We start from the raw sequence: 18,994 nt of genomic DNA, 5'->3' as shown, positions 1-18,994 counted from the left end.
GGTTGATTATAGTTTTCATTTACCTCTAATCGTGCTTTTGTAACACCTGCAGTGGTTTTGGGGGGGGGGGGGTGTGGGGAAGTGAAATCGAATAGTCACCCACAGCCAATCATGTGCGCATGATTACCGGAGTTTTACTTAATGTTACACAACACTTCCCACAGTCTGAAATAGATTTGGATGATGATGTGCTTTTTTTTGTTGTTGAGCTAAATTATAATCTTTGTAATTGCCTCAATCTAAATCAATGCAGTATGCAGCTGTAGGCCAATAGATTTGATTTGCTTTTATCTTGTATCTAAGTTTCATCAGCGTGTGTGTGTGTGTGTGTGTGTGTGTGTGTGTGTGTGTGTTTGTTGTGTGGTAATCTGGCTAGTGTTTACAGCAGGCTGCTCTGCGGTCAGACAGCTGATCTTGGCCAGCGGAGAGCTGCTGCCTGCAGGGACGGGACGGCGTTTGGTGTGGGCGAACTCACAGCGCCACAACATTAAAATTCTTGCCTGAACATAACGTTTTTAGTCCTGTGAAGGGAGAGGGAGGAGGGAGGAGGGAGGAGGAAGGAGGGGGGGGCGATGAAACCCCGCAAACCCCCAATTGTCGCGCCACTTGCCTGTTCTCCATTATGCCACATTTCCATGAAGTTTCCTGTCAGATATTTAAAAAAAAAAAAAGCTGGTGTGAATTTTACTGAACCTAAAAGCACGTGTGGACAAACTGCCCACCTGGCCCGGGCTGAAACCGGCGGCGAGGCGCATTGTGAAAAATCTACGCTGAGGAGGAGGGTGGGGGGGAGGGAGATGATGTGTTACACCAAAGTGTTTCACAACAAACACACTCTCACAGTCATCAGACCGTTCGCTGCAGGGCTCTTTGGGCTTCTTTACAATGTACAGGTGCCCGGGAGAGGGAAAAGGCGGCGGGCGGAGAGGTGAGGTGGAGGGCCTTTGGTGCCGCAGACTACTTCTGCCTGTTCGCCCTGATGGCGTAATGGGAACTGCCAGCTGTGGGCTTAATTACAACATACGCCGGTGAAGGAGATTTTGGTCCTGTTTTTCTTCTGGGACACACAACTTAACCGATGTGTAGAGTCCAATGTTTTTCGAGCCATGTGAAGGGCATCGCTGCGAATTCTGCGTGGCTGCGAGGAGGGAAACAAGACCTGCCTCGGCTTATTCATCACAGGGAGCAATAACACATCGCAGCCATGAGCCAAGATCCTGAATCCGCCATCGTTTTCCCACCTTATTTCGTGTAATGAGGTCACTCTCTCTTGATCCTTAAACATTAAAGGGGGCGGGGGGGGGTGATCCCCACGTTGCGGCATATTTAATGGGCCTTATGGATGCCAAGGTTATTGAAGTATACATTCAACACGTGGGTTTAGATTAAAGCATTTTGACGACTATACTTGTTGTGGAATGGCTATTTATTGACCAAAATATGATTCAAACATATTTACCCCCCCCTATTATTTCTCTTCTCTTAAGCGCTCCTTGTTACTGCACCCGGAGAAACAAAACTCTTTGTACTCAAGAGCTGTTTCAAATTTAAAGAATGTCCATAAAATATAGAGAGCACAGTCATGCTCTCCAGAGGAAGAACGCCATGACGTTATATCTGTTTTTGGATTGTATTTTAAATGGACAATATTAACAAACTGTTGCCACTGAACAACTGCATTTCGTGGAAAAAAAGTATCAAAAGCTATTACAGTCCGTACAATTTTTTGTCTAAATTACATTTACCTGCCTGTCAATTACACTGTGAAGGAAATAGGAAAAGTGGATTTTTATTCTGCTATAGTCTTGGACGATAAACAACCTGCATGGGGTGATGCACATGCTTTTACTATTAACACAGCCAATACCTCAGTTAATTTCCAGGTTGTGTATCACCGTGTGACTGCATAAGCCAGCAGTGAGCGTGGCCCTTGGTTGTAATGTAGTGCTGCTGTAATGCATTGTGCTTGGCTGCCTCTTCTGAAACATTTCACTAATGGCATTAATGTTCCGAGTACTCTGGTCCTCGGCCGTGCCAACCGAGCGAGGAGGTGCGGGGGGGGGGGGGGGGGGCAGGGAGACGCAGAGGGGAGAAGTTGAGCAGCAGTTGAATCTAAGCAGATGGCACTTGTTTTACTTTCTGCCTGGCCATCTGGAGTTTACTCAAACTGATGACTTCATCATCAAACCCCGGCCCACCAGCCAGCTATGGCACTCACCACACACACACACACACACACACACACACACACACACTTACAGAATACAACAGCAGCCCCAGAGTGCTTGAGGAGTGGATGCATGTGTACAGAGAGTGTGTGTGTGTGTGTGTGTGTGTGTGTTTCTGGTTCTTTTTGGCACTTGCAAATACACACAAATGTGTTTATAAGTACCAGGTCTGTAAAATTGTCATCCCTCTGTCTCCTCAGTCCTCATTCAGAGTGACATAATACTGGCCGTGAGGATGCCATCATTAATCTAAATGTCCCTTGGCATTTTCTAACTCCTCTGTCAACCACATAAAAACTTTAATCACCGCGGCCACTGAGGACTGATCCCTGTCCCACCACCGCAGTCTCCAAGAGCAAGTCAAGAGCAATCAGCTGACTTCATTTACTTGGAAAGGACTGTTTGTGACACCTGCGCAAAGAGACGTAAGCGCACAAACGCAGGGCAAAACCACCCATAAAGCCGTGGATTTTCCTAAACAAGTTCATAAAACCTGAGTGACGGTAAGAATAACCACCTCGAGTAGGTGATGTACTCTTTTCCAAAACACAACAGTGAAATGTGTTTAAAGATTGGATGGACTCCAGCCTCAGGACAGATGATTCCTTAATTAAAAAAGCGACTTTCATTCTGCCTCTGTCATTCATGATGTAGGTGCAGATCTGAACAATTTGGATCTTCTTGAGATCTTCTGATGACACATTTGGTAAGAAGCAAACAACACGGCTTTATTCTCTCGCTCCCTGAGCTCTGAGGATCGAAAGGGTCAAAACATCATAGCAGTGACTCGGGGATCTGTTTGATTGCCTCATGCGTTCATTAATGTTGGTTTAGTCACTCAGAAAACATCTACACGTGTAATTTGCTCAGTTTACGCCAATGTTAAACTAATAAACGTCCTTGCGACCGAGTAGGATGAAATGCACGTCTTGTAAGGATCCTTACCAAATGGCTTTTCCATAACAACACAGAGAACAAAGAGGAAAACAACAGTAGATTCCTCTCGTTTTCTTTCCGGTGTTTTATGGACTAGCTGCAAGGCTAAAGCTCAGACCTTAGCATGGAGGCATCTGTTTGTTGTGGTCACGGGCTTTTTCAGGTGAAAGACAGTATTCTTTTGTATGTTTTTCCTTTCATGCTGCCATTTTATTTGTCTTTGCATCTTGCAGATTTGTCGCTGAAATAAAATATGACAGATAAAGTGTCAGAGGGTTATATCTTAGTTTTGAGATGAAATCTGCAACATCGTTTTCAAAGTCTTTAGCATGAAACATCCCAGAGATCATACACATAGTGCTGTGACATTTAGTTTGCAAACAATGAAACAACAAAGTAGTCCAATCTGCCTACACTTACTTAATATAGTTAGTGGACCCCTTGCTACCAGATTATATTGTTCCACATACTGTTCTAAAAGGTCAAGAATGCAATTCCATGCTCAACTTTAATGAGGCTGCTATAGAACAGAACAAAGCAGATTTTAAAATGCTATAATGTGTCAGGGATTATTTCTTCAACAAGGAGTTAATCCTCTGCAGGAACTTGTAGGCCAGCTGTCCAAGGAGTGCGCATGTTTCCCCTTAGCGGCCCGTGGTGATGATGATGAGCTGAACTGCACTTTGCCAAAGCCATGTTCACACTTTTCCTGCCACGTTAGGAGCCGAGAGCAGAGCGCCGGGGTCGGCGGGGACAGGACAGGCGTGGGCTCCCGGCGTTGGATGCCCTCACCGCGGCGATCCTGTTTCTTTGGCTCATCCGCCAGTTGGAGAGCAAATGCACCGTACAGGACAAGCAGACAGCAGCGTTGAATGTGGGCTGGATGGAAGCTTCAATTACAGCTGCAGCTCTTAAAAAGAGGAACTGAACAAATTATTCATAAAGCATTTTTCTTTCATATCTTTATTTTTTTGGATGCACAGTTTTTTGAGGATATGAATATGTTTTAGTGGAACCACGGTTCAATGTGGATGAGAAATGACATTTTCGGTAAACAGATACTGTACATGTATATTTGGCTTGGTACTCTTGTCAAACAACGCACTGCATATAGATTTCTGCTCTTTCAATAAATACCACTTAACCCCCCCCCTCCCGTGCATTTTTCTTCAGAAACTTATATGATCTCCCACAGCGTGTTTCTGGAGGAAGGGGTTGAGGTCGCCTCAGCAAAGAAAGTGAAATAGCTTTCAAAAGCATTTCTCTCAGCCCACTCGCCCCTGAACAAAGCCTGCTGTCAACTGGTCAAGGTTTCACTTCCTAATTACCTTCTCCTGGGGCACAATGGCCAGGCCGTTGCCTAACCCGGGCCACTCTAGATCCATAGCATTCTTTCCCAGACAACTGGCCCCTCCGCTGTGGACCCACGGTCTCTAAGGAAGTGTTGGACACATGGTTAAATATGGCTGACTATAGATGCACATCTCTTGGGAGAGGTGTGTTTACTCGGATAAGTACACAATGCTCGCAAAACAGTGACAAGAATAATGGTCTAAGTGATTTTTGGGCCGTTGAGCATTGTAGTGTGCAGTGTTTTATTGTCCAGCGATACATCTGACTCAAGATTCTTTTTCCTAATTTGTATGAGTCGGATTTGCATTAGATCACATTCCTGGTGCCGTTTTCAAGCTCATTTCCAGCACTAAGCTCATTCCGGGATTTATGCACAACAAGACTTTTTAAGTCCGTCTCACCCGGGGGGGTTAGAGGTTGTCGAAAGTTCACACACGCTCCCGACTAAGTCCGCTTCGCCGTCCCTTTCACCTGATTGCCGTCGCTACAGGCGGCACCTTAAACGGAAAAAAGGAAGAGAGGGAGTCGACGAAAAAAAAGAAAAAAAAGAAACAGAAATCAGAGAGACGCGAAACGCAGCCCTGGTACTCAGGCTGGTCCATCAATGAGCCGAGTGCTGAGTGATTTTCATTGACGCTCCTCTGCCACCCAGGTCACTCCCAAGAACACCCAGACGGGAATTCCACCCGGGCTTATCTCACCGGCTCATCGACCGCCACAACCGCCACGGAGGAGGAGGTGTGGAGGGGCTTTGGACTGAGGGAAGGGTCAAAAGGGTAAGGGAGGGATGGGGGGGGGAGGGGGTTGTCCTCCACGGCCTGGATTAGGGGTTAGAGGAAACCTGTTGTTGGGGTAAGCAGTTCAATCGTGTTTACCAACAATCGCTCTGGGAGATGGCTGTCGACGGAGCGCACGTGAGGCCTCTGGCCCAGAGGAAGCCGCAGGGGCCGGGGGCCCAGGGGCCCAGTGGCTCGGGAGCAACAGGTTGCATGGGAGATAACGGATTAGTCCAACTCATGCGTTGTTTTCCCCCCACTCCGTCGGTGCAACGGGGGTAGAAACAGTGTGAGCTAATGCCTCATTAGGTCTTCGCAACTATAAGTCAATGTTTTTCCAGTTGAGGAGCCACTTACTCACTGCGAGCATCCACTAAGCCCTTCGTGACTTCGGGAGTGAAACAGATAAAGTCTGACTCATTAAACTTCCATGTAGATAGTGAACGCTGTACTTATCCAGGTGGTTTTGAATTTATTAGAGTGGAATAAAGAGTTACAAATCATGCTTTTATTTATAACTGCAGCTCCATAACAATTTGCCATTTGCAAATGACATCAAACTCATTTGGAGTTGTGTTTTTGTACACCCCACATCTTTATTCTGCTATTTTATTAAACCTTTGGAGCTGTTGAATGCTCTGCTATATGTTCATCAGTCATGGCCAACTTAGACGATGCTGTTCTGTCCTGGACAGGTGGGTTTATCAGATTTATTTGGAAAGAAAAAGGTGTCGGCCGTGGATGGAAACAATGCCCATGAGAGATTTGATAGTTTGAGAAAGTAAAATGCTTAATTTCCTAAAAAGTATACAATTGTGCTGCCGGAGGTTTTTCTTTTCTACCATTGGCTGAAATGCGATGCTAAAGATTTGGCTCGTTCTCCTTTAAACGTGTCTTTGTCCCTCCAGCTACACTGCAGTTTTTTTCATGTTTCCTTGCCCTCCTTTTTCTGCTCTTTGAGTTTAGGACATTTCTTTTCACACTGTTCCTGGAACTGAGTCTAAAAAATGAAAAAAAGAATTAACCCAATTACAGTCCATTGAGCAATATTCAAAACAATCTAACCCTTTAAAAGGACGTGACTTGCTGTAGCTTACCCGGAAACCAGAAGACTTGAAACAAATATTTTCATGTTCAGCCGCTGCCAGAACACTTTCACGGGCAATTTAAAATGAACTGTGAAATGGAAAACCAATCTGTCATTTCAACTGCAGTGAGAACTCGCATCAGGAGAACTGTAGCTTATAGTTCATCAGGTGGGATGTACAGTAAAGACATTTTAGACTTAGCACTTCAACAGGAAAATAACAAATACCAAAGTCTCTTAGTAACACGAGCAAATGCTTGTTGTTCTGTTGGAGTAAAAAAACGTTCTTGAAATTAGATCAGCTTCTAACACGTGAACTTTCTTTTGTTCTGTCGTTGCATTTTTTTTTTTTCTAACTAATTTTGACTTATACATATTGTCACTCGTCAGTCCCCCATTATGACCCGCCTATGCTCGGCCTCCTACAGTTTCAGTGGGCCTCTTATCTCCAAATTTCCCTCTGTTTGGGGTGTTGAAAGACTTTAACCCAACCACATCTGTGCCTAAACATATTCATAACACAAAGGTTGCAAGCCAAATGTTTTTCCCAATCACAGCCAGACTGAAATATAGTGCTCTGATCGCATACTGCGCTATAGTCACATGAAGGAATAGTTTGATTATTTAGAAAATATATTAATTATACCCACCTCTGTAAAGTAATATGAAGCCAGCAGAGGGTCTTTGCATAACGACTGTTGGGAACCAGCGAGCCTGCCTCTGTCTAAAGGCAACAAAGTGCTACCAGAACCTTGTCAGAGAGCGCAGCGACTCCTCGAGTCTTGTAGTCACCCTGAGCTTGCCGTGCATTACCAGTGGAAACTGGGAAATTGTTGCGTCCGGCCAAGGAATATAGAAAAATATATATCTCCCAGGGCGTCGATGAACTTCTATTCACACTTTTTCCACTTCCAATTATGTTGGTTACATGACTCCTCCCTATTAATGGGTAAATCCTTCACATTCATCTAAACGTTCCAATACATCATCTCTGGCCAACAAACTCCATGTACAAAAGAACTGAAAATGATCATCTGGCTTTTAATGGTCCTGCATCCTCAGCCTCACTCCTTGCTTGGTTGTGGTACACGGGGACGGATGGGTGTGTATTTGTGTGTGTCTGTGCTGTAAGGGCACAGTGGGAACTTGACGGTGAGTGTTTCTGACTTGACGAGTGATTTGCCCCCATGTTCACCTTTAATCTTGGAAGGGCCCGGCCAGCGGACGGGTCGCAGAGTGGTACCGCGGGATTTAACCCAAACAAGTCAACGGTTGGTATAAATCCCCTTTAAAAAGAACTCAGAAATGCCTCCTCGGAGTTTCCTTTTGTATTTGTGTAAACACAGCAACCTCAACTTGTACATCTTTCTGCGCAACTCCTACAACACCAAATTCAGTCTCAGATTAAATAAAGTCCCATAAAACCCAGTGAAAGTTGTTCAATGCGTTGACATGATGAACGTGGAGCGGTGAGGCCAAAAACAGACGATCAACAACCAACCCCGCCGTCCCCCCAAATCTCCCAGATCAAACCAAACGGTTAAAAGGCAGGTCTTACTTCTTCTGGCTGGCGAGAAGCATCCAAATCAAATGGATCTTTGTCATCTGTAACTAAGAAAATCCTTTCATTTGTTGGATTTCCTATTGAGAGGGACGTTGTAACTGCAGCCAAAAAGGAAATGTGTTATTCATCCTCATCTCGCCTCCCCTTTGCTGTATGTTCCTCCCCGCTTCTTCCGGTTCGACTCTCCTCAAAGAACACAAGGATGTTTTGATCTGCTGCCGGTGGGACGGCCGCGGGGATCTGCTGCTGATAGTGGTCAGCTCTGCTGCCTTTGCCTCACAAGAAGTTGAAAAGCTTCTCCCAGATAGATGGCTGGTTTTATACGGGATTAATCATTTTGCGAGAGACCGATCCAGCTACATTTCTCCACGTGGTTTTGAGTTACAGGCCTCAAAGATGAACTGGGCTACAATGGAAGAGAGCTGTTGAGATGTTTTTGAACAGTTGCTACACATACTTCTCAGCCCGATATTGATATTGTTATTAAGAGATAGAAGGCTAGTTGTATCAAACAGAAAGTACACGCTCTGACATGAAATAAAGTAGTGTGGTTTGGATGAAGACTTGTGTCAAGATTTGACGAGAACCCGGAAATCGGAAGATGTCTTTTTACTGCTGATTGTCTCACGAAAAGATGGATTGCAAAGCAATCGATGTATACACGGATCTGCATGTTTAAAGGAGAAGTGCCATTAGGTTGCGGGCGGAGAAGTGCCACCTCTCCGAAAAGCCCTAATGGCCGAGGCCTGGCTTTCATGTGAATAATGCTGTTTATATTAGGCCTCAGCTCCTACATTAGTGTCCTTCAAACGTCTACACCCTCACAGCAGTTTGGCATTTTGAAATACTTCACAGGCTTCCTATGTGGAATCTATTATCAGGGCTTGTGCTCCAGTGGAAAGCGTGTGTGTGTGTGTATGTGTGTGTGTGTGTGTGTGTGTGTGTGTGTGTGCTTTAAGTGCTGCAGGAGTCATTGAGGGGGCTTCATTAAAGAATGGAAAGTATGCAGCCATCTCTGCAGGCTGGCCCAGGAGTCTTTGCTCTCACCTGCACCATATATGCCCAGTTATGGCCAGAGTCGGACCCTGTTGAGTAAAACAAACACTGTCCCCTACAGGATTGACAGGGCCACTGCAACCCGTGGTTGAATTCCAAAGTATTAAGAATGAATCTATGATCAGATGGAGAAAAAAAAAATCCATAGTTACACAGAGCTGCACACTAGCATGAAGCACATAAATATACAGGACCTTATTAAATAATTTATAAAGGTTAACGTTTTAAACCACACAAAGAAATGCCTTCCCCCACGAATCTGCTTCATTTTCATTTCTTTCGTTTTTCTAAAAGAAAAATCAGCTTTTTCAGGGCTGAACACACAGGAGTCAGGCAGCCTTCCCAGAGTTTCTGATCACCAGATACGAGTGTGCGTGTCATCAGTCCCAACTTTATAAATGTTTCACACGCAAGCCGAGCCGCTCAGCCATTCAGACAGATCAACACATGCAGATTCTTTCATTCACAGTCATGTTCCTAATATCCAATTGCCTCTCGCTGTGTTTCTACACCCGCCGACACAGGTCCTAATCTGTAAACGAAAAACGCAGGGGGGAAAGGAGAGCTCTGCACCGAGAGACTTATTTAAGAACAAAGCAGGGAAGTACGTGAGCATGGGAATGCTCAGAGGTCAGGTTTTTGAAACACAAACTCACATTAAAGTCAGCAGCAGCAGCAGCAGAGGCCAGAGAAACACCACGCTGACAAGGCAGACGATGAAGCCGGGGGCCGAGCAGCGGAACAACACGTGCAGGGCGTAAAAAAACGCCCATCACAGTCAATCAGGCATCAGCCGCTACTCGGGGAGGAAAAGAGGGGAAACTTTACCCCAGTTCTGAGTTGGCCTGCCGTGTGCGGCGTGGGGGGAAATCCACTGGATGTCACATACGTCTTGATTTTTATGAATGCTTTGATAGCCCCCCCAAAGACACTCCCATGACCAGGTGGAAGGTATTTATACAAGCGTGTCAGACAAGCAAAGACCAGGGGAAAGGATATTCGCTGATCCCCTTTGCTCGCAGAGAAAAAAAGAATTCTTGCGGCTATTCTAATTGCAACTGGAAATAATTATCCGGCTGTGGACTCTGGGAAGCAGGTCACTCGAACGCAGCCGGCCCTGATCACCAGGTGTGAAGGGTAGACGGTAGGTTGACTGACGCATGGGTGTCCAGCGGTGTTAAATGTATGTGTGTGTTTGTTTGTCTACAGTGGTCCTATTAACCAAATCATTTTATTTATGAATGAGGAGTAAATAAAAAAAAAAACATCAGGACAACATGATGCAATTATTTGTTTAAAATAATACAGTATAGTATTGAATGTTTTGTGTTTCCAAAATGTTGTAATGGATGGGCGGTTCTCGAGATATGCAAATAAACACACGGAGGGATTCCTTTCTTAATAGTAAGATGTCTGTCAATAGCTGCATGTATTTGTTTTTAATTACCATTAATGAGTCAGCTTTAGGATTAATTTATTCTGTAGACTTGCTGTAAGTGAGGTAAAGAATAGAACCGTTATATGTATATATTATTTAGAGCAGGCCTGTTCCTGTAGCTGAGCAGCCGTCACTGGAGGCACAATATGGAATAATGCTAATGCTACATGGGACACTAGCACAATCTGCAAAATAGTTTAATAATGTTTGTGGACATTAGCCACCCTAAGCGGTTAAACCCTGATCATGAGTTCCATTTCTTATTTTTAAGAGAAATGTTTTGTTTTTTTACATGGGCTCACTTATACAAGTCAAACATGCAGTCAAGTTTGTATCCTTCTGATATACATACAGTATACACACTCATTACAGAGAACGCACAAGCGTACGTAAGTTGAGAGGAAATCCAGCTGCCAGTCCAAGAGTTTACAAGAGAACATTTTAAATATGCCTCAAATTAAATCAAAAAGCACACAACTATGCAAGCCAGTTCCCATTAGCGCAGTGAGGTCCAAGACTTCATTGCTTCCAACACTGCAAACAAATTCCATGCATTTTAGTTGTCAGAGATTATTAAAATCTGTTGCACACCTTCAGTTTCCACTTACTTCTTACATATTCAGTATCACCACACAATAATGCCTTTAGTTCTGCGACGGTCTCAGTGGGGGACTTTCTGTAAGAACGCTCTGTGATGTGACCTCAGCTCAGTGAACATCAGAAGCATTACTCTTAGCGCCAGTGCTTACATGATGACAAATGTTAAAGAACTTGTATTTATTTCTAAAATATGTTCTATTGACAGCTTCAAATTTGAACTTTCTCATGAACAAACTGATTGTTTGATAAATAATTTCTTTTTAAGAGCTCATTGGTGAGCAGTGGAATCACCCTTTACTGGATGCAGATGGTGCATGAGCGTACGTTTGTCATTTGCATTGTATTTGTGTACACGTACACCTTTCCATTTTCTTTCGTGGTAGAAATGTACTCGTCTAAAAGTGTAGCTTTATGTTAGCATTCCTCAGCTCCCTGGTTTGGTAACATGGTAATTGTGCACAGCGAGTACCAATGTGCCAGGTCTCAGTTTAACGAATCCCACCTGTAACACATTTGCACATTCATTCCTCTCCAAGGAGAAATCCTCTTGCCAAAGCAAAGCTCGAGCCGAGTGGAGGTGGGCCGCTCTGCTGGACCCCGCAAACCGTAACGGCTTACCCAAGATGGCTGGCGACTTCGTCCACTTGTGAGGGTAAACATATTAAATATGTATTTGCGTGCATTTAGGGTGCCCGGCGCTGCACTCGGCAAGCAGGCGAGTGAAGACCTGTGGAACGTGTGAGCGAGTTGGTCCCGAAACCCTCTGGCATGTGAGAAGGATTTCACAAACGTGAGCACATCAAATGATTGATTCCACAGCTTATCGCTCCACAAACTGTATACATAAGGATAACTTAAAAGATTATTGGACCATTTATCAAGAGCTTTTCCATTAACTGTGTATAATGCTATAATCATAATCGTTCCTCAACATTCTGTCAGGGAATTATGCAATGGGTCAATTGTTATCAACTGATCCCCGGATGTTTCATCATCAGGGCAAATTCTAAGAAAAACTTTAATTGCGCCTGTTTAAAAAGTGCTAAACCAGCAGAAATCCAAACGTTCATTTGTTTTTTTATTTAATCACTTTTCTTTGCATGACCAACATGTAACTCTGTACTGTCACATGCCCCTGACTTACACCTGCTTCAGTGATAAACATGAAAAGACAATAAATTCTTACAAAAATGCAGCAAAGCCTCTGGCGACGGGTTTCTATCAGCGGCCGTCCCATTAATCATGCATCTAACAAAGCACATGTTGCACATTACACACGGGACAATAGTGAAAACTAAAACAACCAACCTACAACACATTTGTCTATATTCATTTTTAGTGTAGCTCTGTGTGTGTTTTCTAATCCTTTAGACCAGATTCACAAACTACGTGTTTTGTGCAACATTTCATTGTTATTCGACTTGTACTTGAATGCAGTACTTTTGCTTTTGACAGATTATTTGTACACTGTAGTGTTGATATTCCGACTTCTGTAAAGAAGTCACCACCTTTCCCACCACTAATGAACAGTATGATATAATAAAAAACAAACATCTGAACTCAACGGCCCCTTTGCTTGTCCCTTCGCACTGAATAACTTGTGACTGTTGCAGCGCTGCGTTGCTCATTTCAGTAATGTTGCTCCCAGTTGGTGGTCTCAGTAATGAGCAGCAGGGGGTGGGAGGACCACATTGAATGGGATGCCAGAGATTTTCAGCTGTGCTCCTTCAGGGCATTTAGCATTTAGTCACCCTGAGCTCATAATTATGTGACTAAAGCAATTGTTCTCTTAATTGAAGCCATTCGGGACCTCTGGAGGCTTTCCCGACTCCCCTCAGGTGTTGCTCAGGTTGTCACCCAAAACACTCAGGTGGGACTCTGGAGATCATTCAGACACGCTGAGAAAAAGGGGGAAGGTTTTCATTTGATCAATTCCGGTTGTAATGTTGTTTTTACAAAACAGAGATAATTCAAAACCAAACTCCCAAAGCCAGGAAGTGTTCTATGTTATTGAAGAGGTATATTTCATTTAGGTAATATCTATAGGTAAAAGCATATGCATGTTCTGCACCGGTGTAGCAGACGGGATGGATCTTGTACAGTTACAGTTGTAATAGCTCATAATATGCATCATGCATATGATTATAAAACTGCCCACAGTGAGTGTATCACCCAGCGGAGGCAAACCTCTCTATGCAGAAACTACAGCTCACACATTTCAATGCAACCAAGCGTAGAAAGACTAAATGTAAAACGTGTTTCTTCCTTTTCAACATCGTGCTTCCTGGACGCCGCATTCTCAGTCTCCTTTCGCATATTTTCCTAAACTGGCGGTCACAACTCTCAGCCGTTATGCATTTGAAAATGGTCGTTCCAGCTTTAGTCCTCAACACGTGTGAAGCACTTGTGTCTGCAGAGCACCAGTTCAACCTGTATTCCTCATTCTGAGTAATTCACAAGCCCAAAGAGTGTTAGAGGGTGGAGGAGCCGAAGCCGAGCATATGTGGAAGAACAGTTGACACACAAAGAGAAGTCGCCCCAAGACTCACAAATGGAAAAAAAAAAAAAAGGAATCTGCCGGGGCCACGGTTTGTTTTCACCTGAAGCAGGCATTTATCTTGGCCAGAGCCCAACACTAAACCACTGTGTATGTTTCTATGGTCTCGGTGGGTTTGTGTGTGCACCACAGCCACTTAAAGTGGACGGGGGGAACTGCAGATTTCAGTCCTAATCTAGGAATTGTGAAACCGCACCATTTCCGTACACTGGAGCAGTGCTTGGCATCGCGTTCGGCTGCTGAGGACCTGTTTACATCAGCTCAGATGGAGCATGAAGATGAGTCCAGGATGAGTGTTTGTATTACTTCCCTGTGGTGATCACGTGGACGGAAAGAGGATGATAACACGGTTGTGGCAGCTGTAGCTTCATGGACATTTTTCAATGATTTACACATGCATATCCCTCCTAATATTAAAGCAAGAGGTGAAAGATATCATGCCACTGAGTCAAAGAGAGAGGCCAACAGCAGAGTCCAAAGTTGCAATAATCATAACAATGGACAGACCGATTCTGCCGCTCAGCCCTGCAGTTCCTGTTTATCTGTTTTATCTGTAGTATCTGTTTTGGTTCACTTTCACTGTTCTCATTGAGTTAAAATCTGGCTGATAAATCCATAATGCGCCTACTGAGCACCTAAGATGAGGCAGGAAAAGTGAGTGTTAAGATAGGGAATGTAGTGGATGTAGTTCCCTTTGAGAGTAGATGAACCAAAGACAGATAAAATGAGAGTCGTATTGGGCATCGGCCAACATGTTGACATGTGCAGTGTATCCACTGTGAAAGGTGACGGTATATATAAGACATTATCCATCAACTTTCAATATATTCTCATATTTTATCTTGGTGCTTTAGGACTTCCTTGTCTGGAGTTCAATTACGTTGAAAAAATTAATCTTTGATTAAAAATAATAATTTGGGCCACTGTAGTTTTTAATCATTATTTAGACAAATAGTGCATGATTATTTTGTAGGATTAATAAGATGGTAATACACTTCGTGTTTTAAATACATTTTGGATACAGACAACAATTCCAGTGTTGTTTTTGTGTATTCATGTGATTTTTTCACCATAAGCAAACTACATCCTTCAACTCTTTTGTTGACACAAATACATGTTTTCATATAGAGAGAATATGTTTATTCTTTTAAGTTCTAAAAAATGATTCTGTAATTTATGTTTCTGTCTGCATGTGCTTGACAGATAGTAGTTGCTAACATCCACCCTCCCAATGCAACACAATAGGTGTCTGATTAGATCTAATTTCCTCACAAGATGTAACACAACATCAGCAAAAGTCCTCAAAATGGGGGTTTACCGCCCCCTTCCAGTCAACAGCCCCCTTGGGAGCTTCCGTGAATCAGTCCCAGACCGCTACATATAGCTCAGCTATCTTGCCGACCTGTCGTGCCACCAGCTACTCCAACCTGCAGCCTACACACTCTCGCTATACAGCAACATCCTGGCAATAAATCACTGTGCCGTGTGAACTTCCCAGGAATGCTTGTCGAGAAGCTAAATGATTGTTCGTAAGTCCAAGCAAGGTCCAAACCTTATCAGTGTTCAGCACATCTCTGTGTTATCAGAGATGGAGCTGAGATAGAAGTGGTCTTTTTAGAATGGGTTCCTATAGGCAACATTTCCAGTAACAGAACACTCAAAAGTTGCATGTGAGGTTGATTACGCCGTCTGTTTTCTGAAACCTGTGCTTGAGACAGGTTCAAGTGTGCTAATTTATTAAATTACCACAACGCATTTCGACAAATGACATCAGCCGCTGAAATAAACGCAAACCCCTGGAAGATAAATTTCCTTTGCACCAGAGATTTGGGATGGAAATGTTGAAAAACTGTTATTGCAGCCAGTTCAACCGAGGAGCACTTGCTTGCTGCAATTAAGGGAAATGTTCTGAACTGCCAATCTGTGCGTGCCAATGGGATCCCTCACCCTCGTCCACATCTGACGTCACGCCAACAGGCCGAGTCTACAGAACCGACTACGAGACATTTGAAGGGTTTGGAGTTGCACGTTGTGATGTAGCAGTCTGACTAATCAAGTGTATTTTGACGTGCAAATCTGGCCTCCAGCAAGTTTTCAGTTGACCCCTTTGGAGACTTGGGTGGGCTCCCGAAATACCTTAATTTGACATGACCTGATTTGGAGGATTTCAATGTTATTACTCCTCTTGGACATGTGGACTCACATGCGAGGCGTGAGGTTGATGGAGGTCTTCCCAGTGGACCGTGCCTGGGGCAGAAAGAGGGTTGGAAGGAGGGGAGGAAAGACAGAGCATTAGAAAAGACAAGGAAGTGAATAAAATGAGTGACATAAATTAGCAAAAGAGGGTGTGGGATAAATAAGCACGGCCGGTAATACGAATCCAACCTGCAAATGTCTGAAGCACCAGAAAAGCGTCAGTTCGACATCCACCACATCTCCCCTCCTCTCCGTGTCTTGCTCTGACCCTCCCAAGCCATCCAACTATTGTGGTGCTGGAAGTCCCTGAGTTTTGACAGCTGTGCTCGGAGTGCTGTGACGGCAGTCTGGAGGGAAGGGTGTGTATGTCTGGCTGTGTGTTGTCAGACGGTTTGTAGTGGCTGTGGACACTTTGGTGTGTATGCAAACATGGTGTTTGTGTGCGTATGACTCCAGAGGTTAAACCTTCAGGGCGAGTATGTGACAATGGTAAAGCATATTTGATTCATGCAGCACCTTGGGGACCCAGGACGCAGCTTAGGGGGCTTTATTGACAAGAAAGGAAAGGATGAATACATTTCCATGCAGGTGACTGCATAAGGAGCACAGCTGGTATATCTGGCAAAACTAAAGTTGTCCTTTATACTAAAATTGCTGCAGTAGTTGACCTCTTGAAGGTTTGTCTGGCAGAAAAGTCGGCATGATAACACGTGCAAAGAGACAAATCTAACATGCTAACGTTAAGCAGGTACATTTATTATATTGGTCCGTAATTGAACAACAGACGGACCAACGCTGCTTTTCCCACAGCCGCGCTCTGCAAAGCAGTGTGTTCTCTGCGTCTTGGCAGCAGCTTGCTGTACGTGCAGTGAACGTAGCCCACTGTGTGCGTACTTGAGTGTATGGATTCGCGTGCACATTGGTGTTTCGGTGTGGACTTACATAATGCTTTTCACATGGCTGATTGAGCTAACTTTTCAATAACCGCGCCTTAAAAAAAAAAAATAAATAAGAAAACTGCGCAGGGATCCCATTTACTTAATGATGTTGCAGCTGGCATACATTTCGCTGTGACTAGTGTAGCTGAGGGGAGCGAGCTTGGGGATAAAGCAGGAATGTGTAGTGGGTGCAAGGCAGCTGGTGGCTGAGCCCCGCTGGGGCGCAGGAAGGCCGGGCCAGCCACATGCGCCTCAGCTGATTCACACACACACATGCAGCACGTATCTACTGTGCCATCAGACGGCCAAAACAGAGATGTTACAGCATGAGCACCATTGTTGAGCACGGAGGCACAATGGGAAGGTTATTTTAGCTTGATGCTGATTCAAGTAGAGATGTTGTTAATCATCTTTAAGCCCGCCCAGCAAGCTGCACACTCTTGCGCAAAACTGGGAATAATCCCCACGGTAAAGAGAGTTCTCCCTGTTTCTTTCCAAAAGCAACTGTTGACCATAAGTTAATGTATCTGGCTCTGAACTTAAAAACTCCTGGCTTTGCTGGAAAGAACTCAGGAGGTCAATAATCTACAATTTCCTTATTAGTTTTATTTCTTACTGTAACTGACTCAAAACCAATTAGCCTCAAAATGACCAGCTGTATTACAGTAAAGCACTCGGGTATCAAACTTATCACTCATGCCCATAGAGATAACACCATAAAATACTTACATGTCCAAGGACTATAGCACATTTATAGCGGGCACTCCTGTTTGCTTTCAAAGCAAGGAACCGTATCAGCTGATGAAATGAAGAAATACGTCGGGATGAATACACCTGCACTTACTCCTCATCAAGTCTTGTTACACAGGGGTTACATAACCAGCAGGCTGGATACACATGAGGGTATATTTGTGCTGAACACTGGTCACCTTCACACAGTGACATCGTCGGGGTCAGGCTGACCTGCAGTGACCCTCTCAGATGAAAGGCGGGTTAAAGTTCTCGTTTTAGGGCCCTTGCGTTGGAGGGTTTCTTTGGGATCCTTCCCCGTTGTTTCTGGGAAAGGCGGAACATGTGGTGAGTTGCTTTCACATGCTTAAATCAGGAAATATACCCCCCCCCCCTTCCCCCCCCCCCCCTCCACACCCAAGCTTGTCTAAGAAGCTCATAAAAGCACAGGACTTCCTGCAGTCATTTTATGACACCGGCACGCATTGTCCTCAGCTGAGTCACGTAAACACTCCCTGACATGCCAGCTAAAGAACTATTGCTTATTTTATCATCAGCACTAAATTCCTCATTGAGTTAAAAAGAAGAAAAAAAATGTAATGCACCTGATAAACTGACAAGAAAATTGAAATCATATGCACACAGTCGACAAGAAGAAACGATTCAAAGGACATAAAACACACACTTGATGTAACACATGGCCCTTTGATATTTCAGATCTTGAAATTTGCTACAAGTAGTCAGTAGTTTGAGTGACCCATAGTGCATCACCTCGTACTACAGATCCTCCTCTGTCATCTGCTGCGTGTCGCCCTCAACTGGTTAGAAGCAGAACTTCCCGCTCTGCAAACCGCAACTTCCTCCGTCTTTCACTGGCACACATGCTGAAATATAAACACAACAAATAAATCATTTGTTGGTGTGTGTTCATTTTAAATTGAACAAAGAAAACAATAAACAGCACTTGTGCTCGTACCATGAGCACAACGGGTTCTACAAGGAACATTCTAACAAGAGCATGAAATTAGACCGGTACATGTGAGTCACAAACTACTACTACAGCTACAATTCCTGGGGATTTAAGCAGCTGAAAGATATTTCCCCATAAAAGCATAAAGGTCAACTTGTTGTTTTCTGATAGTCTGCTTCTCGTTGAGTAATGTTTACAATAATCGCTAGTTGGTAATTGGTGGAAATGGGATGTTATGTTACTCAGAGCAATAAAATACAAGCATTGCTTGGGAAAAGTCAGCTGCTGTGTTAAACGTTCGACTCGTACATGAGTGTAATTAAAAATGAGGAAACATTAAAGCTTCCTTTTAGCATTAGACAGGCTTCGGGACTTACACACCGGTATGTATTGACTTATTAATAGTTGCTATGGTACCCACATCCTCTCTCACCACTTCTTTGTCAGAGCCCCCTGTGATTTGGGGCGCTATTCAAACCCTACTGGGCCGGCCCTCTGTCCTTTTCTGGTTGCCCTTATTGTTGCGGAGCACAGGCCCACGGTGTTTGGCTGCTCCAGCTGAGAGG

The sequence above is a fragment of the Gasterosteus aculeatus genome, chromosome 20, assembly GCF_964276395.1.
Source record: "Gasterosteus aculeatus chromosome 20, fGasAcu3.hap1.1, whole genome shotgun sequence".
In the NCBI taxonomy this organism is placed as follows: domain Eukaryota; kingdom Metazoa; phylum Chordata; class Actinopteri; order Perciformes; family Gasterosteidae; genus Gasterosteus; species Gasterosteus aculeatus.
This window is presented reverse-complemented; position numbering follows the sequence as displayed.